At 34.6% G+C, this 14,842-nt stretch overlaps 1 protein-coding gene across 3 annotated transcripts in view; it reads right to left on the bottom strand.

The window, feature by feature from the left end:
* The window catches only part of LOC145670323 (uncharacterized), a 152,146-nt gene that overhangs the window by 67,936 nt on the left and 69,368 nt on the right, over positions 1 to 14,842 (bottom strand). Inside the window, exon 2 of one of the 3 annotated variants that reach the window (XM_081738839.1) lies at positions 5,936 to 6,070. The exons of the other annotated variants lie outside the window; for them this stretch is intronic. The gene's annotated coding sequence lies outside the window, so the exon portion shown is untranslated. The remainder of the gene's footprint in view (positions 1 to 5,935; positions 6,071 to 14,842) is intronic. 3 annotated transcript variants of the gene reach the window in all.

The raw sequence follows: 14,842 nt of genomic DNA, 5'->3' as shown, positions 1-14,842 counted from the left end.
TTTAGGAAATGACGTCACGTAACGCTTTATGACCAATATCGATATAAAATTTAGGTTTGTTATTATAGAGTACAATTGAAGTGTACCAAACCTGAGAAGATGCAAAACATTACAATAACAATTATGAACTCTGTGGCCTATGGAAGCTGGAGGTTCTACATTCACAAAAGCTCCCCAACTTTAGCCAAACTGGATCATGTTTCTATTTTGTATTCCTATAAAATAAAAGACAAGTTCTGACCAAAGCATTTATACTTTCTAATAAATAATTACGTTACAGCGTCTGATAAAGGCAGAAGTAGTTTGCCGAAATTGTGACGATGTTATCTATTAGAGAGTATGCTTTGGTCAGAATTTGTCTTTTATTTTATACTAAAAGTTCCAAAGCTAGAAGGAGTGGTATTTGTATTCCTATTTCTGCCAGAACTATCTTAATTTTCTTCTCCCATCTGCACCTACATCTTCCTAATGGTATTTCTTCCTAATTAGGATTCTATAGTTAAATTGGAGGTAAGAGTTGTTCCAAATGTTTTTTTTTTTCTCTCTCTCTCTCTCTTGAACCCCCTTGAGTTTTGCAGCACTAGTCAGCTTACCTTGTTTGCCTAGTCGGAATTCGACGCTGATCCGACGTTCGATTCTCGGTGTGGGTACTGTTTGGTTTACTTGCCGCGGGTACAAACTCAGCTAGTGGTTCGGATCTCACTTTGAACAGTAGGCTTCGTCTAATATAGCAGTGGTTCTCAACCTTTTTTGAATGATGACACACTTTACTGAACATCCAATACATCACTCGCGACATACTTGTTTGATATTTTTTATTATAAATAATAATAATAATAATAATAATAATAACATCTATTATAATAGTGAAACCGATTGGTTTTTACAATGACTCTATGTAGCACTGAGCATTATTGCTACCGCTGGAGGTGTTGACTGGTACAGTCTGTCTCGATTGCAACTAATTATTATTAAACTCTTCATGATTTTTAAATTTTAAAATTTCGCAACACACCTTAGGGGACTTTCTGACAAGCCAGTGTGTCGCGACACATCGGTTGAGAACCACTGCCTTAGCCTATTGGCCATAATCGTGGGGCGTTAAACTAGAATTTTCATTTTTGATTTTTCCGTTTCGTCACTCTATGGATTTTGTAAGTTACTGTACACATACAGTTACTATATCTCGCTAGGGAGATGCCAGTACCAAAGCAATTTCTCCCTCAGTACGGTAGTAAATTAACTTCAGAATATAAAAGAAAGAAACTGATGACTGGATTAGGCTGGTCTAAACGAGTCTTCCTTTGTCGAAGGGTTACCAACTCCACCATTGAGTTATCAGTTTTCTGTACTATATTTGCTGAGATTTCAATAATATTTTAATACTCACCTATAGTGTTGTCTATGAGACGAAACATTTCTCGTCTTGTCTCAAAAACAAGATAAGATTTGAGGCGAAAAATACTGTACATTTTCAAATTCGAGAAAAATCGGGCTCGAGTCTCATGAGCAACACTAGTTCAGCCAAGTCTTGGATATCAAACAGTGTTTTAGTGTTATAAGATTTACTCTGTATAGTTAAAAACTATAAATTGATAAAGCTATTCCACAAGCATAATGAAGAGCATTAAGATCCGTACGTTATTATACAATGTATGGTTAAAGCGTTGTTATTTCATAATCTGCGTGGAGCTCTCTCGTAACGCGCAATGATTCTGATAAATTCTACATGAAATTAAGAAAAAAATAAGGTCATAAATTTTGTTTATACATTTATAAAACGAGACGAGCAAAGCTTTCCGAGGATCGAGACTAGACGAGAGTTCTACGTTTAAAAAAATGAGGCGAGATGGGAGTTCCCAAAAAAAAAAAAAAAAAAAAAAAGTGAAACGAGACAAGAAAACATTGTTTCTCGTTCTGTGGGCAACATTCACCTCAACCACGGCCATGTATATTGAACAAAGACCCTAGCCTCCTCGGACCCCGTGTCGCCAATAGGCGACATGTGTATTATACATGATGTATACACTGAGACCCCATGTTGCCTATAGGCGACATGCACTCAGCGGACAACTGACAAAGATACCTAAATGAATAACTGAAAATTGGCTAGCAAGATATACAACCGAAGGTAATTATATTATTGGAACATAAAATTTCTACCCAAAATAATTGCTGGAACCGAGGAGGTCCATTGATTGATTGAATTAATTGATTGACTAATATTGGTGTTATTTCTTAGTTGTAAGACTATACAGAACAACTTTACACTGAGATCTTTAATCGATTCTCTCTCCCACCGAGAATTGAATCCAGGGTTTCATGCACGAAAAGCACAAGCGTGACCAAAGACCATTAGACCAAAGATGATGGCTAAACGAAAGTAGGAAAGGAGAGATGGCCATTTTGCAATTCCCCTTCGCTTAGGCTAGCAAGGGCTCAGGCTTACTATCGTCAATAAGCCTTACGCTCACTAACTTAATTGAACTCGCACTTATTAAGGCCTAGGCCCGGAGACAGAAGACAGGGAAACCCAAGATATTTTGAGGGGGACTAACAGTGAAAGGACAGAAGACAACTGCCTCATATTTAAGCTCCTCGCCGTTCCAGAAGGACCCACATCAAGGCAAAACTTTTTACTTCATACGAACACAAATGTATAAAGGGGTCGCAGTGGTTCAGTAATAGAGTGCTCACACCTAGTGCGTGGGGTATCTGATTCGATCCCAACTCCCACCAAGTGAACTCTGCAGTGGACAAACACCGTGTCTATGGATTTTCTCGAGGTTCTCCAGTTTCATCCTACTTCTATAATTCCACAATATCATCCATCTCATCATTCATATCTCCCGTAACCTAGGTGCAGAATCGTGGGAAGCCAAGATACGTACAAATGAAGCATAGAATAGGTCCTTCAGCACATCAAATATAAATAAATAAATAAATAAACATAAATAAATAAATGAAACGAAATGTGATCTCGGCTCATTCAATAAAATGTCTGTTATTAAAGCCCTCCAAAATAATATATATTTCTCAAGATTTAAGTTGTGCCAAATATCGTCCCGTCAATTTAACTAGTGAAGCATAAAATAGGTCCATCACAACGTTCACAAAAGAACAAAAATAGTTTAAGGGGCTGCTGCTGCTCTATTGTGAACAAAATATATTTTCCCAACAAAAAGCATAAATTCAATCTGGGCCCTCGTTCAGTAAAATATGAAGTTATGTCCCTAAAAGTAATTTTAAAAATGTGCATCAAGGTTTTAAATTCTAGGAGTCGAAATTTCACATTTTATATTTTTTCTAGAAGATCCAACTTCATATTTTCCTAGAGTGCTAGCGTATTAATGCCTATCCTCCTATGAAAAATTCCAAGTTTCGGCTCTGGGACTAACTTGAATTCATCTTACATTCATAGTTTCTAAGTACATAAATATTGTTATAAATACTACATAAGCAACGTAGTTTGAGGAGGGATTAGCCCTTCTTGTTACTACCCAGCTACAGGCATGCTACGTTGTGATGGACAACATCAAACCTATGAAATCTCTTGAGAATATATTGTTTATTCTTATTACCTTCATTTACCTAGTTTTTCATCTATATTTTTTAACGAACAGAGCACGCAATCCGTTATTAAATGGTTTACCAATAAGAACGTCGGAACTTTAAAATCAGATAGAATGAAAACTATACGCGATAATGACGATATATGCAATGGACTGTTTTTTAATTCGAAGTCCAAGGGGATACAAAAAAAATCTGGATTATCCAAAATTCAAAAGACCCCAAAACATGCATTTTTAAATAACTAAAATCAAACGAACAAAACTACTGTACATTTTAAAAGTATATAATATAGGCCCATAGTATGTATATTTTACCTTTAAGGCAGTATAAGCCTATTTGTGTGATTCGATACCGAAAACAAACAAACGACAATTATAAGCACATACTATATATTAAGCAGCATGTACCATAAAAAGCATATTCAAGTACACTACCATTAACCTCTTCAGTCCATAGGTGCACATATGTGCACCTCTGGTTTTTATTTTTAATTATTTATTTTTTGCTTCTATTCTGAGGCCTACATCGTAGTAGAAACTGCTTTGTAACGTTTGAGTACCTAACACCTGTGTTTATTACTAATCTTGTTCATTAGATAGCATTAACAATCATAATATTTCAAGCGATAGTTACAAAAGCAAAATGTGGACCGCGTAGTGCCTGGACTCTAGAGGTTAAGTAAAGTGTTATTCTGGTGTAACACTAAGCGCCTTAGGCTCAGGAGACCCAGGTTCGATACCTGATACCTGCCAGGAGCTCATGTAGTCCATGTTAAGCTGTAGGTCTGTGTTTCATGTAGCCTCGGTGCTGAAATGGATGCTAAACTTCTATTCAAGCAATGAACTGAATTAACTGAAAACCACATACATATGTAACAACCTTATATGGCCTCACTTGAAGAAATTTGTGATCTTCGTTTCCTTTTATTTAATTATTCTTATACACGGTCAACAAAATATTAAATTTCATTTATAGTGTGAACAAAATATTCAAGTTCATCATTAATAACATTCACTAAATCTTAAATTTTCAAAAATTTCCAAAACTTCACATGAGTTTGTCCCACGCTCCTTTATTTCTATAATCATTAAATGGGTTGTGTTTTCATGCCACTCTTCTCTACGGCTGCTTCTGGGTAACTGAAAATCACTTGAAATTGCATTTTTGTGTTTGCAAATTATCCAACACTAAAAAAAAAAATGCATGTACTGTAGTTACTTCGATTTATCCAAACAGGAGGTTCAAAAGTTCGATTTATCCTCAATTTTTACCGTTGTTTTCAATCCGATTTTCTAAAGGAATAAACTTTGGTTCGACTTATACAAGTTCGAATTAACAAGAGTTTAGTTGATTTTGAGTTTAACGTCCCTTTCTGCAGCGAGACTATATGAGACGGGATCTACTGATTAACGTGGAATCCGAACCACATGAGCTCCCGCCGGGAAATGAACCCGGGTTTCCCACACATACACAGAGAAAAATCCGTTCCCCGGACAGCGGTATATTGTACAAATATACGGTGTCCTCTTGCTTACTATAGAAATCAGTACGGAGCATACGTTATCCGTATACAACATAGGCACTGCCCTTAGATGTTACATCATGCCGTTGCAGGATGTCTGACATCTAACAGTTTTCCGTATATCACATGCATATACTTATGTTACCTTCGTCAGCTATATGTTATATACGTCCATTTGTATGTGAGATCCTGACCGCCTACATTGTTTCATACAGAAAGTACGTATAGATGGAACACTTATACAGAAAGTATTATAAAACATGCGTTTTCAGTTGTACGTCTGCTGTACGTTAAGTCCAAAAACTACAGGAATTACGCATGTAACCTATCTTTTTAAGTACGCCACCTACAATTTTTTTTTCTCAGTGTATTGCGCGGTAAATTCGCAATTGTACGTTCAAGGTTTCCTTGTAGTTGTAGAATTGCTTGTAGCTTATTTTCTATCGACGTGAAACTTCAGATAATCTCATAGATAATAATCCAGAGGTAGAGATCACATGATCTGGGCGGCAAGTTCACATCACCATTTCTCGACAAAATGCGTCCGGGAATTTTCCATGTAGGAAGTCCAGAGTAATCCATTCCACCATCGAAGCAGAGAAAGGCATTTTAACGACCTTATCGTTAACAAATATAATGCCATTGATTGGTTTTCACAGTTTATGTATATCGTATACCTTTTAGTGTTAATTCTATCTCATTGTAAAGTTCTGGCCTTCTTATTAGTAAACCTTATAGTTTAACACTACGCTCATAACAAAAACAATCAATAACAAAATGTTTAGTGGAAAGTTCAGTAAAGTTGGAGCAAATAGCAGTATTATTTAACAGAGTACTTACCAATGTATACAGCCGGATGGATGCGGGTGAAGCAAATGATTACATGATTTGTCGTCGCTCACAAACCGAGAGTAACACCACCAGCCGTCGCTCACCAGAAATAGACTGGCAAAGGGGGAAACTGTTCCGTGGCGTCTGACGAGAACAGAGAAAAAACGACGTAAGCAAAGATAAAATTTAGCGCGAAAATACACTAGATATTGGCACAAATGCATTTTTTCCCCTTAAAAATCCATACCGATTGTATACATTTGTTCTTTCATACATTCATAGCTTTTCATATGGTGACCATCTTCCTGTTTCAAATGAAATAGGAAAAGTATATATATATATATATATATATATATATATATATATATATATATATATATATATATATATATATATATATATATATATATATATATATATATATATATATATAAACACCTCACAATTACGTTGTAGATTAAAATAGATTAAATGACAATAAGAACCAACGGACCGCACACCATAATATTTCATGCCTACTAAGCTCATCAAGGTGTAGCACCATGCCGTCTCATCAACATCGAACTTATCGATCGCGTATGATATATAGGCTACTATCTTTATTATTATTATTATTATTATTATTATTATTATTATTATTATTATTATTATTATTATTATTATTATTATTATTATTATTATTATTATTATTATTTTCTCCACTCATTTGAGCAAGTGATATATCCGGTCACCCAACTTCACTCTGGGGTAAGCAGGAATTTTCTTACAATTCTCCCTGTGTCCAATATTAAATTCTTTTGCATTTTCTTTGCGATTTTTTCTTGAATTGCAAATTGTTACAAGTGTATTTTTCAACATCTTGTGGACCACTCGGGTATCCGATTTTACTACTGGTATTATTTTCACATTTTTAGTCTTCGATTGTACTTTTATGTTTTGGGCTAGTTCCTTGTATTTTTCTATTTTCAACGAACTTTAAGAGATCTTTGTTGAATTCTCTGTGTCTGTGTGCGTATGTGTATGTCTGTTATTTATTTATTTATTTATTTATTTATTTATTTATTTTCAATTTTGATCCCTTCATTCGTTAGAGCATCAAAAACTATCTCAAAAAGTGATGGAATTTTTCGCGTCACTTTTACCGTTCTCGAGACATTGATCAAAAAACTTCCGATTTCGGGAAATTTAAGGAGCCATATCTCGGGAACCGTAAGTCATAGAAAGATTATATTTTGTGAATTTTTCAATTTTGAGCATGTGTCTTCGTAAAACAACATATCGTAGAACGTTTTAACGTAACTCTTAAACAAAACATATGGTAAAAAATTTAGTACTCAAGGAAATAATAAATGGATAGATATATTACAAGAATTGTTTAATGAGTATAATAACAAAGTACATAGAGCAATTGGTATAAAGTCTGTGGAAGTTAATAACAAAAAATAATTATTTTTAAGTTCGTTCTGGCAATGCTCTTGGTGCATTCTCAACTGGTTTCTCTATGTACTTTTCGCCAGTTTGTTGTGTTTGGTTTTGTGATATTCATTAGATGTACAGTATCCCTCCCTTGTCTTTGCTTATTACTGTGATTACTGTGATTATTGTGCTTGTTATGATGTACTTTATTATTATTATTATTATTATTATTATTATTATTATTATTATTATTATTATTATTATTATTATTATTATTATTATTATTAATACTAGTAGTAGTAGTAGTAGTAGTAATAGTAGTAGTAGTAATAGTAATAGTAGTAGTAGTAGTAATAGTAGTAGTAGTAGTAGTAGTAATAGTATAGTAGTAGTAATAGTAGTAGTAGTAGTAATAGTATAGTAGTAGTGGTAGTAGTAGTAGTAGTAGTAGTAGTAATAGTAGTAATAGTAGTAGTAGTAGTAGTAATAGTAGTAGTAGTAGTAGTAGTAATAGTAGTAGTAGTAGTAGTAGTAGTAATAATAATAATAATAGCAGTAATAGTAGTAGTAGTAGTAGTAGTAGTAGTAGTAATAGTAGTAATAGTAGTAGTAGTAGTAGTAGTAATAGTAGTAGTAGTAGTAGTAGTAGTAGTAGTAATAGTAGTAGTAGTAGTAGTAGTAGTAATAATAATAATAGTAGTAATAGTAGTAGTAGTAGTAGTAGTAGTAGTAATAGTAGTAATAGTAGTAGTAGTAGTAGTAGTAGTAATAGTAGTAGTAGTAGTAGTTGTAGTAGTAGTAGTAGTAATATACAGTCAATACATAATTAATAACATCTCATTCAGAATACCAACTTACGGAGTAAAAACAACAAACGTGTTGTATACAAATAGCGCAAAGCAGAAGTAATTTCCATAGTATTTTTTTTTAAAATAATAGACAAACAGAACCCAAGTAAATAGGGCTGTGATGAATTTTTATTGCTTTGCATTACGTTTTAAATTTTTGAATAAATTTCTCTTTTTATACGTAATAACATATGTAATAACATTTCTCTTTTCTCGTATGCTCGTATATTTTAGCATTAGTCAAATCTAATCCTGATAATTAATAGGTATTTAGTTTCTTTATTTTATTTACTTGAATGACTACGTTTTACGCTACATGTTGTACTTATGCACGGTAATCAACATTTAATTTTATACTTCATACCGATATTGGATACCGTGCAGTACTAAACTTGCTAACGCTTTTCTTGACACTTTAAATATGTAATTGAAATAAATATTATTTAATAAATATGAAATAAAGGGTGAAAATTCGTATTCTTTTAAGTCTTAGAAGTTGTAATTTCAAATAGCTAATAGTGAGTACATTATGTGACTTCGATAAGACCATTATAAATTTTGTATACAGGGTGGCTCAAAGGTACCGTACCGTACCGTACTGATTAGCTCATTGCATTTTATATCATTTCTTACTGTTATCCATAAGATAGACTTAGTTTCTTTATTATTTGTTCTTAATGTGTTTTTACTTACATCTTAAGCTCGGAACAGCCGAAGCAAATAAACCCATAAACTAGAATGTTATACTAGATCAATGCATGGGTGTATACCTACTTTTGGACCACCCTGTATATTATGCTTATCAAATTAGTGGAACAACTTGAAACTAATATTCCGGTTTGTAAATTGATCCGTTAGAAAACGAACGATTTAAATAATCCGTTAAAAATTTCGTTAGTTTTTAATTTAATCAAATTTTGTAGGATATAATTGTTAATTGGTAACCGTTTAGAAAAATTGTAACATTAAAAATAATTAATCCATACTTTTTGTCGAAAACCATGTGAAATGGATATCCTGCAAGACTTCTTTGTGGCTTATTTCACAAGAGACCCGTAGCTTTGAGATAAGCAACTAAGAATTCTTGCAGAATATCCATTTCACATGGTTTTCGAGAAATAATAAGGATTCATTTTGTAAATGTTACAACTTATTTAACGGTAAGCAATTAATAATCAAATCTTGCAAATTTAATAGTATTGATCAAATTAAAAATTAACAAAATTTTAATGGATTAATCTAATTGTCACTTTTTAACGGATTAATTTAATAGTTAATTTTTAACGGGTTAATTTACACGTTCCTTATAGAAGCAGATACATAAAAAATATATTTAAAAATGCGTTATTTTATTGATATTTTTTTCAATTTTCTGACTATTTTACTTTTATTTTTGTTATTTATGAGTTTTATTTGAAAACAGTAATTCTTCATAATAATCTGTTAATTGCTCCTAATTTTATTCATTAAATTTTACTTTGCCATTCACAACTGTTCTCATTGCATTATAGAGAAAATTGTTAATATTAATTTTAAATAATTAATTTTGAAGTTATTTATCGTTAATCGTTATCTTTTAGACTTCTAAACTATGCTGTACATAAACGTCGGAAGTGTTGTAGAACGGCCGGCTATGTCCGTCCGTCTGTCTGTAGACAGATGGCAAAACACAAACAACAGGAAATATTGAGATGTCTTTTTCCAGCAATGAATTCAGCGCTCCGAAAATAGGTCCCATCTCCTCCGTTAACCCTTTATTCAAATTGGAAGTGGGGGCCGCGGTGGCTCAGTGGTAGAGCGTTTACCTCTGGTGCTTGGGGTCCCGGGTTCGATCGCGGTCCCCGCTAAGTGAACCTTGTGGTGGACAACAACCGTGTGCGTAGGTTTCCTCGGGGTTCTCCCGTTTCCTCCCACTTTCTTCATTCCACCATTTTCATTCATTACTCATCATCACCGTCTCCTTTAGCCTCACCGGCATAATCGTGGGACGTAAAACTCAAAGATTTCATTTTATTTTTCAAATTGGAAGTGAATAAAATTAGCTATTTCCAGTTTCAACTTTTATCGCCATAGAACGAAAACTGTGACAACTAGCGAGAAGCTTTTTGGTAAATGAATCAGTGTGTCAAGACTAGATATCACGATATAATGATAACATGTATTTACATAGTATGTTGTTTCTTTATTTACCATTTAGGGCAGAAATGCTGTATTAATTTGCACTAGCTACATAGTAGAAGAAAAAGAGGAAAATGTAATATTTAACGTCATAAAAATGTTGATTTTGTAATTTTATTTACAGTTGTTAGGTAGATACACAAATTCATTCTCCTTATCTGGAACAAGGAAGAATTGCCACAAGAGTGGAAAGAATCAATCATTGTTCCAATTCCACATTGCCACAAGAAAGGCGACAAAGCTGATTGTAATAATTATCAAGGCATTTCTCTTCTGTCAACATCCTATAAAATCCTTTCGAATATTCTATTAGCAAGATTAACCCGATACGCAGATGAAATTATTGGAGATTATCAGTGCGGATTTAGACGAAATCGATCAACTATCGACCAAATATTTACCATTCGCCAAATACTCGAAAATAAGTGCGAATACGATACCCCGGCACATCAACTATTTATTGATTTTAGAAAGGCGTACGACTCAGTTAGGAGAGAAACATTATACAACGTTCTTACAGAACTTGGAATATCGAAAAAGCTAATTAGATTAATTAAGATATGTTTAAATGAATCCCAAAGTAAAGTCCGAGTAGGAAATTTTTTGTCCACGAGCTTTCACGTCGAAAATGGCCTGAAACAAGGAGATGCGTTGTCACCATTATTATTTAACTTTGTTCTGGAATACCCTATAAGGAAAAACAAAGATAGAAACCAGGGCCTAGAGTTGAACGGTATACACCAGGTTATGGCATATGCTGATGATGTGAATTTAATAGGGGATGATAGGAGAACAATAGAAAGAAATGCAGAGATCTTATTAAACGCTCGCAGGGACATGAGTTTAGAAGTAAATGAAGAGAAAACTACATACATGGAAGTGTGTCGGGACGTAATACAGCAAATTGTGGAGGCGTTAAAATATTAAATAATACGTTTGATAAAGTGGATAGTTTCAAATATTTAGGATCAATATTAACAGAGGAAAATCATATTCAGATATCGACCTAAAAGCAGGGAATCCGTGTTACTATTCGGTTCAAAATCTCTTGTCGTCGCAAATTCTGTCGAGGAATTTGAAGCTTAAAATATATAAAATGATAATCATGCCTGTTGTTCTGTATGGTTGCGAAACATAGTCGCTTACTCTGAGGAAAGAACATAGACTGAAAGTATTTCAGAACAAGATCCTGAGACGAATATTCGGACCGAAGAGGAACGGGAATGCGGAATGGCGGAAACTTCATAACGAGGAACTACAGAATTTATACGGTTTACCCAACATTGTTAGGCTCGTCAAGTCTAGGAGGCTTAGATGGGCAGGTCATGTAACTAGAATGGAAGAAAGTAGAAACGCTTTCAAAGTCTTGACTGGAAGACCATTCGGAAAACGACCATTAGGAAGACCTAGGCGCAGATGGGAGGACAATATTAAGATGGATCTCGCAGAGATTGCAATACAAAGTAAAAACTGAATGCAGTTAGCTAAGGATAGAAGTCAGTGGAGAGCTTCTGTTGAACCTCCGGGTTCCATAGGCCATAGAGTTAGTTTGGTTGATAGGTAGGTAGGTAGAAATGTTTATTTAACCGTTGTCATGATATTGATTTGGTTACCGCGAAAACAGTTTTAGTCCTAGGTAAAGGTTGGAATTCATAAAAACAAGAATATAAGGTGTTAGATGAAAAGCTGGTGTATAATGCTACAAATGATTTTCATATAAACAACAACTAAATTTTATTTGGATATTCTTAAGCGCATTGCAGTGGTGGTGGAATAATGACTATCCACAACACTACCAAAACCGGAAGTGACTCAAATTATTTATTACTTCCGCTTTCAGTATTGATTTCCATAGAGCAAAAACTGTAAAAGGTATCAAGAAGCGGTTTCTTGCGATCGTTTTAGCTTCCCAAAAATAGGTTCCGTCTCCTCCATTAACCCTCTTAACCATTTCCGATTTTAACATTGGCTTGTGTATAGCCCGCTCCCCCCAGTTCTTTGTCACCAAAACTGGAAGAGTCATTACTACTACTACTACTACTTCTACTACTACTACTACTACTACTACTATTTATATCGAGAACAGAACCCAACCAACCCCTGCGGGGCTTCTAACCCATTCCTACTACTATTGCTACTAACTACCACTACTACTACTACTATTGCTACTACTACTACTACTACTACCGCTACTACTACTACTACTACTTATACTAAAGCTTCCTTAACACAAGATTTACATCTTAAATCTTTATAACATGCGATTCCGATTCATTATGAGCTAGTATGAATCGTTAAAATCACTATGATTTGTTAAAAATCACTGGGGGGAGCGGGCTATACTCAATCCTTAACATTTATCACCATAGAAAGAAAACTGTAATAGGTAGTGAGAAGCGGTTTTCTGCAACATTTCAACGCAGCGTCTCAAGACAACATACTATGACTATCCACAACACTCTACTAAAACCGGAAGTGGTTTAAGTTTACTATTTCTGCCTATTTCAATACTGATTTCAATAGAGAGAAAGCAGTAGAAGATATCAAGTTTCTGTTTTCTGGAATTGATTCAGTCTATTGCATCTACCTAGCTATTCCATAAACCTTCAAACCGAAAGTGGTTTAAATTAACCCTTTTGTGGTTTCAACGTTTATCGTCATAGAAACAAATAGTAACAGATAACGAGATGCAGTTTTTTGCAACCGTAACATTCTACCGAAACTGTAAGTGGTTCAAATTTTCTATTACTTGCGGTTTTAATACTCATGTGCATAGAGCAAAAACGGTAAAAAGTAGCTTTCTTCAGTCGATTTTGCGTTCCAAGAGTAGACACTATCTTCTTCGTTAAACCTATGTTCAAACGGAAAATGGTTCAATTTAAACATTTTCTGTTTGAACGTTTATTGTCGTAGAACGAAATTGATAACATATATAGAGAAATATTTTTCTTTGTTTCGTAATCAACTCAGTGCCCCAAGAGAACATATTATTACCAACTTGAGATGGAGTAGGGCAAGATTTTTGAGTGACTCAGGGGCTCGTGGGTTGCCACGAAGTAACCCACTGAGACCCACTCCACCAGTGATCCATTCTGATCCACTGACCAACCATGATTCACTCTGACATACCGCCCCATTCTTCTCAGTGCATTGTAGATAACATCTTATGGACACTGGTGAATTTGTCTAAGTTTTATTTTCAAGGCTACCATTTTTCTTCCTTTTTCATTTGTTTCTATTTACTTACCTCAGATGAGTATATCTAAGTGAAAAAAGAACTTGAGGCACTTTTGGATATTGATATTTGTAATTGTAATAATACCAACAGAACTTACTTCTTGACTTTCGAGACAGCCTGTGTGTGTGTGTGTGTGTGTGTGTGTGTGTGTGCGCTGGTGAACCCGCCAATCTTTGTAGGTCGATCGGCAGCATTTTTTAGTGGTTGCTCGAAAAGTTTTTTACTTTTAACGCGTGCAGGACCATTATAGGGGTCCCCCCGCGAGTTCTTTTGACTCCGCTCGTTTATACGGATACAGCCGGTTTGTGTGTGTAAAGTGTGTGCTCAGACTGAAAAATTTCGTTTCTCGATCGGTGTGTATTCCGACGCAGTGCCATCTACGTGTGTATTCCAAGCAGGAACTAGAGCAATTCAAACTCCCAACGGCTGCGTTCACCATTGTTGCCAATCAAGTATTTGTTGAAACGTTAAAGAAAAATAGCAACTATAGCAAGGAATTTTTCACAGTAAGAACTCGGATATGAATATTACGTAAAAATAACCCTATGCCTAAAATGCTTTTTTTACTAGAGCTGAGGAGAGGGAGAGGGGAGGGAGACGTGTGTGTATAAAAATATATCTATATATATAAAATTGAAAATCACTATGTTTATGACTTTAAATCTGCTGAATCGCTTGATCGATCTCGATCAAATTTGTAACATGGATGAGGTTCAAGGCCGGGCTGGTTTTAGGCTATTCACTTGGATGGTAAAAGTGAGGGGGGAGGGAGAATGGGTATAAAAATAAATAAAACTTAATAACTCCCGAACCACTCAACCGATCTTGATCAAATTTTCAACATAGATGAGGTTTAGGCCTGGGATTTTTTCTATAATTTTAAATTGACTGAGCAACGTATGAGAGGAGAAGGAGGGGGAGGTATATAAAAATCAATTTATATAATACTGAAAGTGACTATTTTTGTAACTTAATAAATCTTGAACTATCCGACCGATCTCATTCAGAGTTTCAACATACATGAGATTCGGATCTGGAAATATTTTTGTAATTTCACTTTAACGGTAGATTCTAGGGAAGGGGGTGGGGAGGGGGACATGAATAAAAATTAATAAAACTAATAACTTTTGAACCACACAACCAATCTCGATCAAATTTTCAACATGTATGAGGGTCGGGCCTTGGGTGCTTTTTATCGTTTCACTATGACGAGCCAGTATAGAGGAGGGGGAGGGG

Source organism: Thermobia domestica, chromosome 14 (genome assembly GCF_964235325.1).
Source record: "Thermobia domestica chromosome 14, izTheDome1.hap1.1, whole genome shotgun sequence".
Lineage (NCBI taxonomy): Eukaryota > Metazoa > Arthropoda > Insecta > Zygentoma > Lepismatidae > Thermobia > Thermobia domestica.
Note: the sequence above shows the minus strand (reverse complement) of the source record. Positions and strands in the feature narration are given on the sequence as shown.